This window comes from Polypterus senegalus, chromosome 11 (assembly GCF_016835505.1).
Source record: "Polypterus senegalus isolate Bchr_013 chromosome 11, ASM1683550v1, whole genome shotgun sequence".
NCBI classification, from domain to species: domain Eukaryota; kingdom Metazoa; phylum Chordata; class Cladistia; order Polypteriformes; family Polypteridae; genus Polypterus; species Polypterus senegalus.
Window position 1 is genome coordinate 80,582,196 of NC_053164.1, and position 15,647 is coordinate 80,597,842.

At 38.3% G+C, this 15,647-nt stretch overlaps 1 protein-coding gene across 4 annotated transcripts in view; it reads left to right on the forward strand.

Annotated features, from left to right (window-relative positions):
- Nucleotides 1–4,671: 4,671 nt before the first annotated feature.
- The window catches only part of LOC120539252 (kinesin light chain 2-like), a 57,698-nt gene continuing 46,722 nt past the window's right edge, over nucleotides 4,672–15,647 (forward strand). The window contains exon 1 of one of the 4 annotated variants that reach the window (XM_039769149.1): nucleotides 4,672–5,001. The gene's annotated coding sequence lies outside the window, so the exon portion shown is untranslated. Of the gene's footprint in view, nucleotides 5,002–5,786; nucleotides 5,963–6,000; nucleotides 6,048–15,647 lie in introns of those variants that run through there. The other 3 variants (XM_039769150.1, XM_039769153.1, XM_039769152.1) reach the window with 3 other exon arrangements.

Consider the following 15,647-nt stretch of genomic DNA (forward strand, 5'->3'; position numbering starts at 1 on the left):
TGACAAAGTTGATTTATTTCAGTAATTCCATTCAAAAAGTGAAACTTATATATTAGATTCATTCATTACACACAGACCGATGTGTTTCAAATGTTTATTTCTTTTAATTTTAATGATTATAACTGACAACTAATGAAAGTCCCAAATTCAGTATCTCGGAAAATTAGAATATTGTGAAAAGGTTCAATATTGAAGACACCTGGTGTCACACTCTAATCAGCTAATTAACTCAAAACACCTGCAAAAGCCTTTAAATGGTCCCTCAGTCTAGTTCTGTAGGCTACACAATCATGGGGAAGACTGCTGACTTGACAGTTGTCCAAAAGATGACCATTGACACCTTGCACAAGGAGGGCAAGATACAAAAGGTCATTGCAAAAGAGGCTGGCTGTTCACAGAGCTCTGTGTCCAAGCACATTAATAGAGAGGCGAAGGGAAGGACAAGATGTGGTAGAAAAAAGTGTACAAGCAATAGGGATAACCGCACCCTGGAGAGGATTGTGAAACAAAACCCACTCAAAACTGTGGGGGAGATACACAAAGACTGGACTGCAGCTGGAGTCAGTGCTTCAAGAACCACCACGCACAGACGTATGCAAGCCATGGGTTTCAGCTGTCGCATTCCTTGTGTCAAGCCACTCTTGAACAAGTTATGTTCTCTGATGAAAGTAAATTTTGCATTTCCTTTGGAAATCAAGTTCCCAGAGTCTGGAGGAAGAGAGGAGAGGCACAGAATCCACGTTGCTTGAGGTCCAGTGTAAAGTTTCCACAGTCAGTGATAGTTTGCGGTGCCATGTCATCTGCTGGTGTTGGTCCATTGTGTTTTCTGAGGTCCAAGGTCAACGCAGCCGTCAACCAGGAAGTTTTAGAGCACTTCATGCTTCCTGCTGCTGACGAACTTTATGGAGATGCAGATTTCATTTTCCAACAGGACCTGTCACCTGCACACAGTGTCAAAGATACCAGTACCTGGTTTAAGGACCATGGTATCCCTGTTCTTGATTGGCCAGCAAACTCGCCTGACCTTAACCCCATAGAAAATCCATGGGCTATTGTGAAGAGGAAGATGCAATATGCCAGACTCAACAATTCAGAAGAGCTGAAGGTCCCTATCAGAGCAACATGGGCTCTCAAAACACCTGAGCAGTGCCACAAACTGATCGACTCCATGCCACGTGCATTGCTGCAGTAATCCAGGCCAAAGGAGCCCCAACTAAATATTGAGTGCTGTACATGCTCATACTTTTCATGTTCATACCTTTCAGTTTGCCAACATTTCTAAAAATCCTTTTTTTGCATTAGTCTTAATTGATATTCTAATTTTCCAAGATACTGAATTTGGGACTTTCATTAGTTGTCAGTTATAATCATCAAAATTAAAAGAAATAAACATTTGAAATACATCGGTCTGTGTGTAATTAATGAATCTAATATACAGGTTTCACTTTTTGAATGGAATTACTGAAATAAATCAACTTTGTCATGATATTCTAATTTTATGACCAGCACCTGTATTATTTGCAGGCTACTTACTGGTAAAATGTTACTACCTTCATTTTTAATTTTCAGCATACAACTAATTTATTTCCTTATCTGTAAATTTACACTAATTCAGCCTTACTTAAATTTCACTAAAAACCAAATGCAAGTCAAGGTATCATATTTGCTTTAAGGCCATGTCACATTTGAAGAATTTTACCTTCATTTACATAATCTTAGCAGGTTGGATGAAGTGATGTAGTCTGACATACCAAGTGACTCACACCAAAAAACTGGACAAGTTTGCTTTAGACCTTAGCTGTGGGGTTGGACTGTGTTTGCATGAGAGCCAACAACCACTGAACGCTCATCCGGCGGTATAATTCTTATAATACAGGAACAAGGAATACAAGTGGGAATACAGGTGGGAGCTTTGGACAGAAGAGGAGCTTGACTCTGTTATACCTTGTGTTTTATGTACCATGACAGAATGGTAAAAAGAAAAGGACTGAGACTGCAGCTGAAGTTCCCATACCTTTTAACCCTTTGTACAGCGCCAGCTCCGTCAGGCAGCATGTTATTGCATATCATAAAAAATAGGTAAGCATGGCTGCTGGAAGGTCAGCACACAATCACTAAATTTTAATTTGTTGTGTAAACTCACATTGATCTGATGCACCATTTATCACAACAGACAGGTGTGTCAAAAGGTCATGTCCTCCACCATTCTCAGGCTACTCTTTGTGCACCATAAACTGAAATGTTTAACCATGACACCATTGATCACAACATTCTTAGAAATCGCCTTAGTCAATGGGTGGGCCTCTCTGGCACAGTCTTAAATTGGTTTGAATCCTACCTGACAGGGAGAAAATTTTTTGTTAGTTGTGGGAATTACAACTCGAAGACACATGATATCCAATATGGTGTTCCACAAGGCTCTATCCTGGGTCCGCTGTTCTTCTCAATCTACATGCTTCCATTAGGTCAGATTATCTCAGGGCACAACGTGAGTTACCACAGCTATGCTGATGACACACAGCTGTACTTATCAATAGCACCTGATGACCCTGATTCTATTGATTCACTAGCACAATGTCTGACTTGTATCTCAGAATGGATGAATAGTAATTTTCTCAAGTTAAATAAAGAGAAAACTGAAATCTTAGTGATCAGCAATAATGGATACAATGAGGCTATTAGAAATAAACTGGATACATTAACGATTAAAAGTCAAGACGGAGTTAAAAAGCTTAGGGGTGATTGTTGACTGTAATCTGAATTTTAAATCACATATTAATCAGATCATTAGGACAGCATTTTTTCACTTAAGAAACATAAGTAAAGTTAGACCGCTTATATCACTGAAAGATGCTGAGAAATTAGTTCACGCGTTTGTTTTCAGTCGACTAGATTACTGTAATGCACTCCTCTCAGGACTACCCAAAAAAGACATCAATCACTTGCAACTAGTGCAGAATGCAGCTGCTAGAATCCTAACTAGGAAAAGAAAATCCGAACACATTTCTCCAGTTTTGATGTCACTACACTGGTTGCCTGTGTCATTCAGGATTGACTTTAAAATTCTGCTTATGGTTTATAAAGCCTTAAATAATCTCGCCCCATCTTATATATCAGAATGTCTGACACCTTATATTCCAAATCGTAACCTCAGATCCTCAAATGAGTGTCTCCTTAGAATTCCAAGAACAAAACTTAAAAGAAGTGGTGAGGCGGCCTTCTGCTGTTATGCACCTAAAATCTGGAATAGCCTGCCAATAGGAATTCGCCAGGCTGATACAGTGGAGCACTTTAAAACACTGCTGAAAACACATTACTTTAACATGGCCTTTTTATAACTTCATTTTAATCTTAATTTAACTTAATCCTGATACTCTATATGTTCAATTTCCTCAAAATAACTATTCATGGTGGCTCTAAAATCGGTACTGACCCCTACTCTCTTTTCTGTTTCTTTTTCCGGTTTCTTTGTGGTGGTGGCCTGCAACCTCCACCTACTCAAAGCTTCATGATGCTCCAACAATGATGGACGGATTAAAAGGCAGAAGTCTACGTGAACATCATCATCAAGCCCTTCCGTGAGAATCCTAAATCCAAAGAGGACTGTTTCATTTATGTTAGGTAGAATGCCCAGAGGGGACTGGGCGGTATCATGGTCTGGAATCCCTACAGATTTTATTTTTTCTCCAGCCGTCTGGAGTTTTTGTTTTTCTGTCCCCTGGCCATTGAACCTTACTCTTATTCGATGTTAATTAATGTTGATTTATTTTGTTTTATAATTGTGTCTTTCATTTTTCTATTCTTTAATATGTAAAGCACTTTGAGCTACTGTTTGTATGAAAATGTGCTATATAAATAAATGTTGTTGTTGTTTCAACCTTAATTTTTAAGCAGCATCAAACTAATTTTAACTTATTTTTGTCCAAATTACTTTTTTTAACCCTATTTAAATTTCCCTAAATATCAAATGCAGGTTAATATAATTTATTAGTGTTTTCTTAGGTAACACTTGAGGTCTCCAGAGAAGAGCATCTGCAAAAAATTAATAATAACCCCCCCAGAAAAAACACCTGAAAACTGATTGTAGTAGTCCAGTCATATACTATAATAATAAAATAAATTATTAAATTTTGTTTTTGGAGGGTGGCAATATTCAGGTTTTGGAATGTCTGTATAGTTCAATTTGTTACAAGCCTATCTGAAATTAATTTTAGGAAGACAGACTTGTTGCATCTCACTGAATCATTAACAGTATATTTGAAATTCTGACTCACTACTCTCAGATGGTGTACTTTGATCTCTGGTACAAAAGCATCCAACTCCGATTATCTTTTTTTTCCAGCGAAAAAATTACCGGTAATATTAACTCCGAATTCATCTCTAAGTAGGAAACAGTTATATAACACATTTTCCTCATCCGTGAGACACTAATTTGAAGCAGCAGCCTTTGTGATATTCCAAGACAAAAGCTCATCCACTGATGTCCACTTTCATTTACCAACCATTATGCGGTCCATTAATTATTTCCTGCATGACGTGTTTTGATCTAGCTTTTCTGTCGCGACCCTTCAATGAAACAAAAAAGAAAAAAAAAATCTCGGCCTTTTGTAACACTGCCTGGACTGAGGATGATGTCAGTGTCTCGGACTGGATTGTGGGAATCCTCCGCGCGCGCACAGCCATTTTCCAGCGTCTGGAGAACAGCGAGCGAGCGAGCGCTATGGAGAGCCGGGACGCGCGGCTCCACCGTTCCTGTCTATGCTGAAATTCCGAGAGCCGTGGTGCAGCGACAAGCAGTGAGGACTTCAGAAGAACAGCGGATTTGGCTACCTGCTGATACATCCTCGTGACGCAGGTGAATGAACAGCTTTTCTGGAGCTGCTGCAGAGAGAGAACCGCAAAGGGGAGACACACCGAGTACGGAGAGCCCGGCAACAGCTGCATCTATCCGCAGCCTGCTCTTCCTGGGTTTGCTGCTTTGAACACTGCTGGACACGACAGGTACCCGAGAGTCTCCAACCGGGGGTCTTTTAATCCGGAAGGACAAACCGCTGACCAGCTCGTGATACGCAACCGGCGGCCTGTGTCTAAACCAGTCGGGGCTCCATTGACGGTGTCATCAGATCTAAACGACCTCGAGGCACTTTACACGTACAAGCTGCCTCTAACAAAAAAGATGCGCGCCTGCGGCTTCCTGGCTTTTAGCGTGTGTTTAAAAACCAGACATGCAACTGTGATGCTGCTCACGGCGTTATTGTTGTTGTTGCATGTTTCGTGACTAGACGGGTGTCACTTTTGAAGGATTGTGTAGCTAGTAATCAGTGATGGCCGAGTGATATGTTACGTCAAATATATCTGCCCTTTCTCCCCCCATCCCAAGAGATGCCGGCTTGTTATTTTTTAGCACGCTGTTGCAGTCTATTCGATAGCGCTGTGTTGTACCGCTACATCCCAAATAGTAATTTAGTAAATTCGTCCTGGCCCCACCGCATTGTTCAGATGTCGCATCGTTTGTGCAGCGTACACAAGGCGTGCAGGCGATTTCTCCTTGGGAGGTGGTTCGCTGGTTTCTGATTGTTTGTACGTTACGTGTGAAGACGGCGCGCGGGGCTTGTGCTGCCTTGAATGAAATGCGCGCTCACAATGTTTGGTGAGGAGCGGGTATGCGCGAGGCATAATCGAGTCTGTCTGTGTCTGTGTGTGTGTGTGTCGTGCGTCCCTCAAGGACTTCGCTGGTGATAGCGCGCAGTTGGCACTGACGTGGGCGCAGACGTCGAGGCTGGCCGCTGCTCTTCGTTGCAGATTCTCTATGACTGCTGCATTGCAGTCACTCTGTGAAAGCTTCGGCCAAACTGTGGGAGGTCCACCCAGCGGTCGTAGGTGGAACTGCGGACAAGGGGCTCCAGACCACGCTTGGGGTTCGCCGATTTCGTCCCTAATTCATTGGAGCTGTGCGTCAGAGGTAGCTGCCCGTTGTTTTGTTTTGAAGCCACGGAGGGAGGCATCTTGCTGGTCTTTACTGATAACGATCTCGTAATCGTAGGCAGGTACCTGCATGGAATTGCTTTGTCTGACTTTTTTTTTTTTTCAGGATTTAACCTTCAGTGTGACACCCAGTAATTAATACATTAATAATGGGATACTTTTGGGCTGATACAGACTTTGGGGGCTGTGGGTGACCCCATAATTGCGTTTATTATTTTGATGTTTATTCCCAACCTCATACATTTTGGGCTTTGACTTGCCAGTAATCTGCCTTATGGGCAGTGTGAAGTTTATCAAAAGATATTGGGCAGTTTCACTGTGGGCGTTTGATTGCAATTATTATATCTGTATGGTGTCCTTGAGCGTAGCTATTGAAATATTTTTGAGTTTAAAAGACTGTCACTCTTCAATGGATGAAATGTTTGCAGGTAAGCTATCAGCAGTTTGCCATTTGCCTAACCTGTTGTTGGTTGATTGTATGCTGTGTGTCTATATATCAATAAACATACCATATTTATCTGGTGTCAGTGACAGCTCATTGCTGGCAATTTACCAATGTTGTTTATATTCATATTGGTCACTCTGTGGTCAGCTCACAGTGTACATACTAGTAGCAGTAATATTGTCATGTGAAGAGTTGAGTGAAATTCTTACTTGAATGTCTGACCAGCATGCAATACAGAGGTCTGCTTAGGGCCATGTGACATTATGCAGCTTTTTAAGCAGTTTTTCAGCTTTCATTTACATAATTGTAGAGAGTTGGAGGCAGTTGGCACTGTGCTTCTATGAAGCCAGTTGTGTAATGTGATGTGCCCACCACACACACTCCAACTAGTCTGTGACTCACTCTGATTTTGTCTTAAGTCATAGGGGTGGGCTCTCTATGCATGAGAGCTGACCACCAATGAATGCTCACCCAGAAGTACAATACATACAGTAAAGTGACAAGGGATAAGGACTGTGGATGTTTTGGACCTTGCAAACTTTAAAGGGGCTTATCTGTTTGATGTGTTGTATACCCCAATGTAATGGAAAAAACAGAAAATAAAAAGGGCAGAGATTGTGACTGAACTAATTGTACCTGTTAGCCCTACATACATTGCTGTCTCTATCAGTCAGTGTGTTGTTTACTGTCACACGAAGTGCCGAGCATGGCGTTGCTGTAAGGTCAGCCCTCATTTGGTAAAGTAGACCTGCTCTGCAATTTTCAGTCACGTAAATGGACATGGTCTGGCGATAAGGTCAGCAAATCTGATATAGCCAATGACTAGACGTCACGTAATGAGACATTGGCTTTAAGGAGCACATACTGGAAGTGCTTTGGATGAGCTATACATCCTGGAAACAGTGTCATTTTGAGAACGGCTCACATTGTTTTACACCATTGCTACTCCTCACATTATTACCACTTATAACAGATTCTGCATGAGCACATGGTTTTGTGATCACTTGCTTTTCCTTCATCACATATTTGAAATGTTATGCCATAAAGCAAACAGCAAATTAATGTTAAAGAAATGTTTGGAGGTGGTTGCCTTTTTTATGAGGGAAATGAGCAGGAACAAGTAATTTATCTTTAGAACTGCAAGAATCTATTAAAGGGAATTTGATCTGATTATTCTAGGGCATAAATTTAAATTATTGTGCCAAATGTAATATGACATTGCAAAGTATTCACTGGCAGATTGATTTTTATTTTAGCTACTGGTATTTATCAAATACTTTTAGGTGCTTTTTTGTTGCTAGTACTTTGAGATTTTACTGATCACATTTGCTTGTAGATTCTCTGTGATCTGTCAGTGTAGCTTTCTGAAAATCTTGATATGAAGCCCTATTATTGACGAATCTTAGTAAACTATAGTCATGTTTTCAGATGAAACAGAAAGGACTTTGTTATGCATTGTGATGATGCTTCCATAACTGATTCACCTGTTATCTTATATGTTTACTCATAACTTTGCTTCTTCTACCCGACTTGCTGAGTAACAGCATCGTGTTTATGTTGATTAACTGTGCAAATGTATCAGAAATCCTAAATGTATAAGCAGTCCTTGGCCATAACACCTTAAGACAAGAAGGTTTCCATTTTAATCCCCTTTTATAATTATGAGACGTTTACCTAACCTGCCTATGCTTCAGTTGTTAAATTATATATACATTCACATTCTCAAACCTATCAAATCTAGTTTAGGGAAATGAGAGTCCAGAGCCTATCCTAAACATCAGACACAAGGCAGAATAGCAATGCAGTATAATATACGGTATGCATAAATGTGTCTGGAACTTGTAAGTTACTTTGGGTAAAGGCATCTTCCAACGTCTTCTAGCCACCAATCTATTTCATGCTACTTATGCACTTCAGAGTCATAGTTGCATGAGCCTATCCTGGCAGCATTGGTCAGAATATTGACCCCTATACTGGGAGTATCACCAGTCCATCTACTAACTAGCCCAATAAATTGATATTCTAGTCTGTAGTCTCAAGGCATTATTGTTAAATACCATCTTTTAATCCTAATCCTGTCAAGATAGAAAAATGTTAATGCCAGAATTTGGTGTAAAGATATAGTATATACTGTGCTGTCTATTGTGTTAGTAATTTTTGGATAATATGCTCTATTCACCTATGGTTTATACTTGGAGATATGCATTTTCACCATCAATACATTGAAGCTCTACTGTGCATTGGTAGTGTCACTCTATAAATAACTGTAATGGTAAATTCAAGCCACATGTTTATCTCTGATATAAACAATTAATGCCAAGTATCAAATAATTGTGATGTTTGTTTGATGTTTGCAAAGCTAAGTTAGGAAGTGTAAGTTGTTTACAAGGAATGTTGTGCCGTATTCTAGGTAAACTTTAAGGGAATACTACATCCAAAAATTACATTTTACCCGTTACTTTCCCTATGTTGTATATAGTAATGGCCAAGAAAGATTGTTTGTCACTTGTTTTAATGGATAACTGAAATATCAAAATTCCTGATATGATAAGTGTCAATGGGGACCAACAGTAAACAATAGCAAAACATTTATAAAACGGACAAAAAATTTGGTTATTTATATCATATGCAACAAACATTTTCTTTTTTTTTTGCCTGACATTTTTAAATAACCCACTTCAGGAAAAACCTCTTGTGCACAATAGGAGTGCATTAAAACAGGAACAAGCTTTTGAATTAAAGACCCTCCTGTTCTCTCATTCTTTGGTTGTTAAGCCACAAATCCAATATTTCTGGGATTTTCATTGGCAGTTTCTGAAGCTGCAGTGGTGAATTGATCTTCTGTTTGTTGAAGTGTTGTTGAAATGTTATATTTTCCTCCTGATAATGTTTTAACTCACCTTTCTTTTAGTATCTAGTTTTACATGTTCCTCGGGCCACAATGAGCCATGTTAATGTCATGTGAAGCGGTTGGTAGGCAAAGAATGAACAATTACTAGGCAAGACTACTGTCCAGTTAATTCAGCATCCTCTTTTTGTATGCAAACCGATTTTCTGAAAATGGTTTATTTAACAACATTTTACTAAAAATAAATTTGTTAGGGATGTTATGAGCATACGACTGGATACCTGGTGGATGAATTATGCGACAGTGGAATTGTGGAGGCGCTGTGTAAAATCTGGTAAATCTTCTATACTTTGGTGCAGGTTATGTTTTATAATCTCTTTCAGATATTAGACCTTTATCTGGCTTTTGTTTATTTTTTCTTTGTCATCTGAAAATGAATAATGTTACAGTCACAAAAATATATTCATTACTAGAAAGTTGGGATCTATACTTTATATTTATCTCATATTGCTTTTGCTTTACTTTGACAGTCTGACAGTCAAATTGTTTTACGATGTGCTGGGAAACTGGGTCATGGCCACTACATTGTTTTTGTTACTTGTTTTCTGAGTGACCTTGATGTTTTATTAGCCAGTCTTTTATTATTACATTACTGCCACAGGTCAACATTATTTTAGAGTATTTTGCAAAATATTAGAATTATACCTTAAATACAAATCCAGTTTTCATATAACTCATTTTTAAATATTACATTTTTTTCATAAGTTAATGCTTCACATGATCTTAAACTGCATGGTCGCCTTTCAGAGTTGCTTGTAAGTTTGTACTATTTATTGCGTTTGGTGTTGTTTTAATTAAATAAGTACCTATCAGACTTTTAATGGCTGTTTTATTGTAATACCCATTTTTATTCTTTTTAGGACATGCTTAAGTGGCAAAGCATCATGTGGACATTTCAGTGATTTTTTTTTTTTATGGATGATAAAATTCAGTACTTTAAGTGATGCTATGGCAATGTACGCTTGGCAGAGCATATCCCAGATCCATCTCTTTAAGTAAATTATGATTTGATTGATTTTCCTGTATTCAGAATGGACTGATGTTCTAATGCACATAATTTCATTACAGTGCAAGCTCACCAACATGAGTGGTTCAGGGCTCAGAGGTAAAAAGACCATTTGTAAATGGAACAGCACTTTAAGAATTTCTTCTAGATGTGAAACAACCTATTTAAGTAACCTGCTGTTCTAATTTTATCAGTTTTGTCATCTAATCTGATAAGGTTAGCTGTATTTTCCTATTTTCTAAATACGTCAGGTGCAGCTATAAATAATCTACAAGGAAAGCCTGCCATTCTTGTTTGAGTGTGGGTGCAGGGTTGCAGCAGTGCCTTATCAGGCCATGGCAGGTATTAGACAGATTTATTTCCGTAGTATTGGCATAAAATGTATTGTTTATGGAAGAAACATCCATCCATCCATTATCCAACCCACTATATCCTAAGCCATTGATAAAATTGAAGGCAATAGAAGAGCTGTCATGTCATTTTCTAACCTGCTTAATCCAGACCAGGTTTGCAGGGTGACTGGAGCCTATCCCAGCTAGTATAGGGTGCGAGGCAGGAAAAAAACCTGGACAGGGTGCCAGTCCGTCATGGGGCAGAAACAAAGTTGGCAGTGGGAAGAAACTGAATCACCCAAAAGAAACCCACACAGGGTGGGGAGAACATGCAAACTCCATGCAGAGAGGACTCGGAATGAAAACCCTAGGTGCTACCAGTGCATCACTATGCCACCCTATGAGAGCTGTGATTTTAAAAAAAAAAAAAGTATGTTATTAGAAAGGATGTATATTCAACTTGGTTCTAAATAAGGCTGGTATTCTAATCAATAATAGTAGCTTTTCATGAATAGTCAGTGAATCGTCTGTTCTTCTAATAATCAATGTCTGCCCATGCAGTGTGCCTATTCACATCCTGTTTCAAGGTCTAAGAATCACAATTCTGCCTTTCAGTAACTGCAGTTTGGAGCCAAAACTCACTTGCACTGTTTTGAATTTTTCATCAGTGATTAATAGTACCTGTCAGTTTTACTGTAAATTCTTCTTCATATTTGCCCTCAGAAAAGTAGAGGTAATAATATTATATTAAAGGTAATGGGTGATATACATAAGTTCAGTATTTACTACCACTACTACATATAATGCAGACATTTTTGGTAGAAATTACCCATCAGTTTTAAGCCAGCTATCAAGGTGAAGTGATAGAAGCCTAAGGTAGGTAGGGAAATGGAGACAAGCAGACACAAACATTCACAATGTACTGTAGCTGGTAGATGATTGGCAGGAAATAGCTCTTCACTGTACAGTCTCTGCATTGTAACTGTTTCACTGTCCTCCATTCGAAGTGAAGCAATGTCATAAGAACATAAGAAATTTGACAAATGAGAGGAGATGATTTAGTCCATCAGGCTCATTTGTTTAGCTAATAGCTAAGCTGTCCCAATATCTTTTTCAAATACTTACTAAACATTTTCAAGGTTTTTGCTTCAACTACATGTCTTGGTCTAGTTTGTTCCAGATTCCTACAATACTCTGAGGAAAGGCTTCAGTCCTAAATGCACTTCCCCTTCATTTCCACTGGTGTTCTTGAGTATGTTATTCACAATTAAGTTGAAAGAATTTGGTGGGATCTACTTTAACAATGCCTTTGAGAATTTTAAACACCTGGCTTAGGTCCTCATGCAGTCTCCAGTGCTTGAGACTGAACAGGTTTAATTCTCAGAGTCTGTCGGAGTAGAACATGTCCTTAAGTCCTGGGATAAGCTGCACAGCTTCAAGTGCTATTGTGTCTTTCTTGTAGTGCGCTGACCAGAACTGCACACAGTACTCTAGATGTGGTTTCACTAGTGTATTAAATAGACTGAGCATAATGTCCCTTTATTTATAGTCAGGTTTTTTATGATATAACCTAATGTTTTTAATTGGTTCTACTACTACTTAGACGATGAAAATGTGCCAACATTAACCTCTTAATCCTTTTCATAGGTTGCTTCCTTTAGGGCAGTGTCTCCCATCTAATGCTGTATTTATAATCAGTGTTCCTGCTGCCCATGTGAAGCACTTGGCACTTTTCTACATTGATCTACATCTTGCAAGTGCATGTCTAGTTCTGAAGCTTGTCCACTTGAATTGTTTTTGCTGCCCCATGAATGTCTGCCATTCCTCCAATTTTACTGTGCACTCAGAGCAAATTTTACTTCATTAAACTGAATTTTACATCTATGCAGCCTCATAACTAAATGACAGATTGGTAGGCTGATGTGATTTTCATATGCTAGTTACAGTCTGCTGGCTTTTTATGCAAAAGTCAAAAAAAAAAAAGAAAATCAAGTCTAATAATTTGACCTTTTTATAGTACTGGAAATTGTTTTGACTAAGATGTGCCTGTGCTTGTCATGGTTTAAACTGCACTAGAGATTGAACTAGTTAGCAAGTTAGCAACCTGGCCTATCTGGTCAAGTTAAAGAAGAAAAATGTTTACATTGGCAAATAGATTTACTGTTATATGTGTATGCCCACAGTGTATTAGTGTACACAATGAACACTATTAAAGCAAGTGGGTGTGGGAAGAAACTGTGGGAGAATGAAAAATGTAAAACAAGTCACATGCAGACCTCTGCAGCTAAGGTTAATATTTAAAGCAGGGGTAGACATCATGTAACCCTAGGCCAGTTTTGCTTCATCAAAGTTCCACTCTGGGAGCAGCACAACATTCCTGTATGTCACATAAAAAAATGAAGCTATCTTGCAAGTCATAACATACATTCCCATTATCATTAGAAGTGGGAAACTCCCACACATATGCAAAAGAAAATGCTGGCCCATGTTCAAAAGAAGTCGCACTTGTCCCTTGGAGCCAGCCCTTATTCCAGAGTTTTGTTCTAGCGTGCCAGAGATTGTTCACCTTGGACACGTGCAGCACATGCAAGTACAGTGTGTGTATTACATATTCAAAGGCAGAATCCAGGGCTACAAGCATTACTGCATTTTAAACTTCCTGTTTTATCATTTTTGTAGAATATTTTGATATTTGAGTGTTTTTTAAAACATAGCATGTTATGTTGCTTGAAACTACCTTTATGTTTTTGCTGTTTTCAGCGTGTTATTGTAAAGCACTGTAATGAGTTCTGTTAAGCAATCTAGAAGTGATTGAACCCAGCTTAACAGCTATTGTCTTTTTAATTTACTGATCAGTTTCCACAAGCCTGCTTAACCATTTATATGGCCTTAGTTTATTTTCTGTATTGTTTCACACATGTACTTGGCTAACATTTTAAAAATATTATCAGTAAAACAAATTGTGCATTAAGAACAGGCAGATAGTATGGCATAGTGACTAAGACATTGGATTTTAAAACCCAAGTTTGTCAGTATCCACCTCAGCTTCATAATCCACAAGCATTTCACTGAACTGTGCCCCAGTTGTAAAAATGAATTTTAACAACTGTATTATAAATTGGTCTTTTAAATCGGCCAAATATACTCAACAATAATAAAGAACAAAAATAGTCCTACTTTGATCCCTGGTTGAACTGAATGCTACATGTCAATGTTATGATAAAACAATTATGATAAGCATATCGGAACAAGTGAATCTGAATTAGGCATACAGTATATTTAATGCTGTTGGCCGTCTGTAATGGAACTTTTTTAGAAATATTTGATGGTAGAGTCATAGTCTATTTTATCAACGCATGTTCACGGCAGGAACCAGACTAAAGTGCAGCAACAGTACTACTCAGGGCACACACATGCTTACAGCCTTATTATCAAACTGTCTTTTATCAGGCAAGTTCTGGAAAAGCAGGTTAAGAAAATGGATGGATGGACAATTGGAAGTAATTAAGGAAGTAAACCGATGACAGAAAAGTAAATTCTTAAAATAAGAACAAAATTAATATTGTTTCTGCGGTGGGTTGGCACCCTGCCCAGGATTGGTTCCTGCCTTGTGCCCTGTGTTGGCTGGGATTGGCTCCAGCAGACCCCCGTGACCCTGTGTTTGGAATCAGCGGGTTGGAAAATGGATGGATTAATATTGTTTACGCGTCAGCACAACAGAAAGATAAAATTTACAAGAGGAAATCTTTAGTAGTTGATGTGACTGCTTACTTCTAAATACTATAACCAGTGATCATGCTAATAATTAAGGAAGTAAACTGATGACAGAAAAGTAAATTCTTAAAATAAGAACAAAATTAAAATTGTTTCCGTGTCAGTACAGCAGAAAGACAAAATTTACAAGAGGAAATCTTTAGTAGTTGATGTGACTGCTTACTTCTAAATACTATAACCAGTGATCATGCTACCTTTAGTTAAAGGTGTGTGAACCCAAGACCAAAATACATTTGTTGAAAAAAAAAAGAATTTAAAATGTACTGTATTGCTCAAAATGTTGTTTGTAAACGTTTTATTAGTAGGTAAAATTGGATACTCAACGGAGATGGTTCCCCTCTTCTTAGAGAAATGCTATTGATTAAATAATTGCATACTGTAGCAATAAATAATACAAAGAAGATCTTTTTACAGAAGAATAAATACATGAATAAATTGAATTACACTAAAAGCACTCTCAAACAAGAGGCGTAAGTACATATGTTAAATTAAATCACTCACAAAAGGCATGGTCACAGTAAAAGTCTACAGATTTTTAATTGAGTAACTAATTCTGTCATGTTCTAATAAGTAGGAGGTCAGGATATTGTTGTTTGTTTGCATTTTACGGTAAATCATTGAAATTGGGTTAGAGGTGCATGAAGGCTTTTGCTTTGCGAGTAAAGAAGCATCATGTAACTGGAACTATCAGCACAAGTGAATGTCCATACATGACTAATTACCAGATTGTTTCTAAATCTTCATACTGATTCCAAGGTGCACACTGTGATGCATGGTTGACTTTGGCAGCCATTCAACATAAACAACACTGCACATAAGTAAAGAAGCAAGCGTCTAAAAAAGACTTGGTTGCAGTATGCCCTCATCGAACATTCACAGTGATTCGATGAATTAATTAAATCACTGTAAGATTGGATGCCAAAATACTTTTACCCTAAAGTGGGGATTGGTGGGTGGTGGGATGGAACAATGGGATTACTGAGTGGCCATTAATGATGTGGTAGCAGGGACACTGAAAGTGATATGAAAATCAAGAAGTAGTAAATAAAGAAGAGTATAACAAACTGCACATTTTGATTTGTATTAACTATTTCATCCTGATATCATCCATAATCTTATAGTACTTTTAAAAGTGAACAGAAAGTGCTATGGGTTAAACAAGCAAATCAGTAACATGAAGTGAATGTATTAAAAGTA